Raw genomic sequence first — 5,965 nt, forward strand, 5'->3', positions numbered from 1 at the left:
ATCAGGTGAATTCTTGCAAATGGTCAGTTGGTCCAAGTCATTTGGTTGGGTAAGGGAAGGCTTTTATTCAAGTGATTCAAGAGGTTCAAAACATATGATCTTTAAGGTGGTTTACTCTCAAAACAAGTAGCCTTGACATTGCACATAATATATCTAAGAAAGGGACCAACTCATGCATACAATGCTCAATCTCCATTGTTCTACCCTTTTCCCAAACATACAAATCACACAATCATTTCCCAATGTCAAACTCTACTCACATCTCTCACCAAAAGATCCTAAGAACTTTAACTCCTTCTCTTTGAAATCTACAAGGGATTTTTCACAACCTCAAAACATTTCTTAGCTCCTAACAACTTTGCTAGCCCCCCTTTTTCTTTTCTTTTTCTTTTTTTTTCTTTTCTCTTTTTTTTTTTCGTTTTTCTTTTTCCTTTTTTTTTTTTTTAGGCTGGGGGCCAAGACTTTTCAAAACTTGAGCTAGAGGCTTCTATACTGGTCCCAATAAAACAATTCACTTAAGCACAAAGAGTCTATTCTTTTCCTTTTTCATTTCTCCCAAATCATAATCACAACACTCACCCCCACCTATAGCTAGACAATAGAGTGTCCAATCTAGCAAGAATGAAGATCAAGCATTGTCGTTCCCGATACTCTCAACATTATGCACATGTAAGACTTTCCGAAAAAGGCCTCACTCATCAAACAATGAAAGCTTAAAAGGAGGAAAAGGTTTTGGGAGTGGTCTACCACTAGAGTTTGTCAAAAAAGATTGGTATAAAAGATGTGACAACTCAAGTGTGTATAGCCATGACTCAGTACACAAGGGACCATGAGCAAGAAGCATTAAGTTCGTTCAGTTCAAATAAGGTTGTAGTTGGCTTCAAAGACTGAGTTTCAGCAATCAACAAGTTTCAGGAAGAGTTTTCAAGGCTCGAAACATACAAGTCTTTTTGAGAGGTGCAAAAGCTAGTCAAGTGCAACGTAGTGTTCTTTACAAGGCATTCAAATCATTGCTCCCAATGCAAGTGAATGCAACCTATATGCTCTAGACTCTCCTAAAAATGCAAATGATGCAAACTAAATGATTGATTTTTTTTTTTTTATCTATGCAAATAGGTATGCCATGCATGACTCAATGAAACAACATCAAAGCAAACATGATCAAATACTTGGTACCTCCCCCAAACTTGAGTGACACAGTCTCTGTGTCGTCAAGTAGAGAGAGAGATACAAGGGAGTGTGGTGGGTTACCTTCTATAGGGAATGAGTAGAGGGAGATGCTCCCTCCTCGTCGTCCTCAGGTGGTAACTCTTCAAGGTGCTCATCAGCAGGAGTGCCCATCTCTTCAATGTAGAAGGCTTGCCCGAACACAGTTGGTTTCCTCATTTTCCTCTTGATGTCAAAGTGGAGGATGTTCTCTTTACCCAAATGGAGATCAATCGTGCCCTCCTTCACATTAACAATAGCTCCTGCTGTAGCTAAGAATGGCCTTCCTAGAATCAATGGATCTTGAGCCTCCTCACCCATCTCAAGCACCACAAAATCTGTAGGTATCTCATACCTTCCAATCTTCACAGGGAGGTCCTCTAAGATGCCCACAGGATACTTCACTGAACGATCAGCTAACACCAGAGAGAGTCTACACTTCTTGTACTGAGTGAATCCAAGCTTCTTTGCAACAGACAAAGGCATCAAGCTGACACTAGCTCCCAAATCGCAGAGACTTTTCTCAAATACCATAGGTCCAAGAGCACAAGGTAGTGTGAAGCTTCCTGGATCCTCTAATTTCTCTGGAACATCAAGCCTCTGGATGATGGCATTGCACTCATGGGTAAGAATCATCATGCCTTCCATCTCCTTCTTCTTTGCAGCTACAACATCTTTCAGGAAATTGTTGTATTGAGGAATCAACATGAAAGCATCGATGATGGGCATTGCAACCTGAGCTTCACTCATTTGCTTCTCAAACAGAGCTTTGTATTTCTCTAGCAGCTGCTTCTTGAATCTACCAGGGAATGGAAGTTTGGGTTCATAGGGAGGAGGAACAAAAGAATTTTCACTTGCTGGAGTTACAACTTCACCATCCTTTACTGTCTTCTTCTCTTCTCCAACCTTTCCTTTACCTTTGGCTTCCACTATCTTCTCCAAGATCTCGTCATTGATTTTCTCATCAACAATCACCACTTCATCATCTATGTTGATGGCCACCTCCTCACCTAGTGTCTCAGCATCCTTGGTGAGGGTTCTAGGAGGTAACTGCTTACCACTCCTAAGGGTGATAGCTTTGGCCTCCTTGGGATTTTGGTCAGATTTTCCAGGTAGAGATCCTTGCTGGCGATTCTGATTCTGGTGAGTGTTCATGGAAGCAAACTGATTCTCTAAATTCTTGACTGTAGAAGCAAGGTGTGAGAATTTGTTGTTGAGCTCATTGTAGCTCCCATCAATCTTGGAATGAAGGTTCTTCAACTCATAACCAACTTGCTTCTCACTTCTAGTCTGAGACTCCAAGATTTGCTTCAGTAAGGTATCAGTGCTGCTCTCTTGAGGAGCAGAAGAACCAGACGAGGGGTTTTGCTGAGGCTGATAGCTGCCTTGCTGGTTGTTTCTTGGCGGATAGCCACTCTGTTGGTTGTTGGATAGGATTTCTGTTGGTAGTTGTTGTACTGAAAGTTGGGCTTCCTTTTTGTACCAGCTACCATTGTTGTTGATGAAACACAACTCCTCTTGACCTTCCAAACCCTCAACCTCATTGACAGCAAGTGGATCTTCCTGCTTGGAGTTACCAACAAACTTCAGCTGCTCTTGGGTTGCTTTTTCAGCAATGAGTAGGTCGATCTTGTCTTCCAAAGCTTTGATCTCTTTCCTCGTCTGCTTATCATCTGTTCTACTGCCTCTGTCGTGGTCTCCACTGTAGACTGCATCACTCTTTACCATGTTGTCAACCAGCTCTTCTGCATCCTCCTCAGTTCTCCCCAAGAAGAACCCATTGCTAGCTGTATCCAGTCTGGCTCTGTACTTAGGAGAGCACCACGGTAGAATGTGCTCAGCAAGCTCTCCTTAGAAAAGCCATGGTGTGGGCATTGAGCTTGGTAGCCCTTGAATCTCTCCCAGGCTTCACTGAAGCCTTCCAAGTTCTTCTGTTGAAAGCTGGAAATCTCGTTTCTCAGCTTAGCAGTTCTTGAAGTAGAGAAGAACTTCTCCAAGAATGCTTTCTTGCAGTCATCCCAAGTAGTGATGGAGTCACTGGGTAGAGACTTCTCCCACTGACGTGCCTTATCCCCCAAAGAGAAAGGGAATAGCTTGAGCTTTAAGGCATCTTCGGACACACCATTGGTTTTTGACAACCCACAGTAGCTGTCGAACCTGTCCAAGTGATCAAATGGATCCTCTAGAGCCAAGCCATGATACTTGTTGTTCTCGATCACGTTGAGGAGTCCTGATTTGATCTCAAAGTTGTTGGCTGCCACAGCGGGTGCTCGGATTCCCAATCTATGACCATGAATGTTGGGGCGGTCGTAAGTGCCAATGGGTCGAGCTGCTCGCTGTTGGTTTTGAGGTATGTCTCCCATATCAGTACTCAATCTCTGCAAGTGAGCCTGTTGCTCTTCTTCTCTTCTATTTCTAGCACACTCTCTCTCTAAAGCTCTGATGTCTGCAGCTATTGGAACTAGGTTTGATGGACCCCTGCTCCTCAAGTTCATACACCTGTAGATTAAAGGGAGGTGAAGAAAGAGAATCAGTAACAAAAGAAAATAAAAATGACTTAGTCTCAAGCAAGTGACTAAATCTCAATGTTCAAATCTACTCAGAATTTGGCAACGGCGCCAATTTGATGTTAGGAGTTTTCAAGGCTCCTAAGACAAATGTTGTAGTATAGAAGATTGTCGAACCAGTTCTGAGGGATATCAAAGCACTGAGAATGCAAGTACTCACTTAATCTAAGTGCAACCAATGATTTAGATGGGTTTTAAACTATGACTAAAACTAGAAAGCAATAACAGAATGATACTTTTTTGACTAAAGGAAAAGAGAACTCATGGGCATAGGGATTAGACCTTGGGTGATCAAGTATCGAACTAAGGATGGCAAATGATCAATCAAACTATCAACCTTAAGCTTAGACACAATTCTAAGCAAGCTCTATGTCTAGATGAATGCTCATTTGCTAACATATCTCAAACATCAAATGTCTTTGGTTGAATAATATGAAAGCAATCATTACTAACAAGTCTATTAGCTATCTTAGCACCTTTAACAACAAATGTCTTTGGCAAAGTATACTAAAAGCCTAGGAGAGTTGTCTCGGGCATTTCATCGAACACCTTTCGGGTGAGAAATGCCTAAGGATCAACAACTGAGTGGCCAACTCAGAAGATGCATTATGATTACTCTACTAGCAAGGAAATATGAATGATCTACACTAAAACATCCTAGCTCTAACCTAATCACCCTTAATCTCCCTAACCCATGAATTCCAAAGGTGATTACTCACTAATCTCCATGATTCCTCTTAAACCCATATTGGATTTCAGATTAATCATGTAGAGAAATAGATAAGAAATCAACAAGAACACAAGAACATAACAAATCAAAACCCAAGAGATGAACTTCTCAAGAGAGTTCTTGTGTATTTCTCAATAGATCAAAAGATAAAAGATAATCTGCCTCTGGTGGCTACAAAAGATGTTTAAAACATAGGTTTTTCCAAGTGCAAAACGTCCAAAATAAATTGCAAAAAGGTCCTTAAGAAATCATGATTTTCGGCAGCAAAATAACGCGGAGCGACTTGCAGGTGTCGCTCCGGGAAGTCGCTCCAGGGCCGATTTTTGGTGTCTCCGGGCGAGAGGTCGCGAGCGACTTTGGTGTGTCGCTCCAACGGGTCGCTCTGGATCGGGAGCGACCTTGGTAGGTCGCTCTGAGAGGTCGCTCCAGGCTTCGCTTCGTGTCGTCTCTCCATAAAGACGCGAGCGACCTCGGGGTGTCGCTTTGGGAGGTCGCTCCGAGAGGGGTGTGAGATGCGAGCGACTTCGTGGTGTCGCTCCGGGAGGTCGCTCCGGGCTCGTTCTCGCGTCTCCGAGTGATGAAACCGCGAGCGACTTCTCCCTGTCGCTCTGGTAAGGTCGCTCCAATAGGGAAGTCAGAGCGACTTGGTGGTGTCGCTCCGGACTGGTCGCTCCATGCCTTGCTCGCCTAATGACCACTCTAAACACTCCTTTTTGAGCTCCAAATGCACCCAAATGTCTCCAGAAACTCCATGTGGTACTCAAATACCTGATAGAGACATATGTATGCAAAATGCAACCTAAACATGTCTGAATCCTAATCTATATGATGAAAATGCTCATGGATGAATGGATAAAACAATGCAAATATGCAAGATATCAAAGAACAAAACCATTTTATCCAAAAAGAACAAAAATATTGCTACTAGCTACACTGGCAATATAAATGTTTTATGTGTGTATGTGTATGTATGTATGTATGTATCACTATGTATACATGTTGATATGACTGTGTGAAGGTGTATGTGGACCCATATCTCTTAGCGGCATCTGTTAAAGCTGTAAAGCTTTTGCAGCTTAAGAAAATTATTATCATGAGGATGGAGCAGCATGGAGGAGCCTTATCTCTTTAACTATTGTTTTTATCGAATCTCTTTATTTCTCCATACTATTTTATTCAAGTTTTATTTATTTCGTTTTAATTTTTAGGGTTTTGCATATCTACCTTCTCGGGGGCATAAATGAAAAGAATGCATAGATCTCAAATATACTCTCTTTTCAATTTAGTTATTTTATTACCTCTCATCTCTCTTCACCATCTTCTATATAAATCGAGAGCGGGTGAGTCTTCTAGTATTCATAATCGACCCAAACAAAACACAATATACATACCGCCTCTTCCATCTCTATAGTTACAATCGAGAAGAATAGTATCAGAAATATACATATACATGTTTCTAGTT

The 5,965-nt window shown here is 41.8% G+C and overlaps 1 non-coding gene across 1 annotated transcript; it reads left to right on the forward strand.

Annotated features, from left to right (window-relative positions):
• Window positions 1-3,063: 3,063 nt before the first annotated feature.
• On the forward strand, window positions 3,064-3,170 carry LOC117134562. Its single transcript, XR_004458746.1, has one exon. It is a non-coding gene; the product is annotated as a small nucleolar RNA R71 (small nucleolar RNA).
• The last annotated feature ends 2,795 nt before the right edge of the window (window positions 3,171-5,965 follow it).

Source organism: Brassica rapa, chromosome A05 (genome assembly GCF_000309985.2).
Source record: "Brassica rapa cultivar Chiifu-401-42 chromosome A05, CAAS_Brap_v3.01, whole genome shotgun sequence".
NCBI classification, from domain to species: Eukaryota; Viridiplantae; Streptophyta; class Magnoliopsida; order Brassicales; family Brassicaceae; genus Brassica; species Brassica rapa.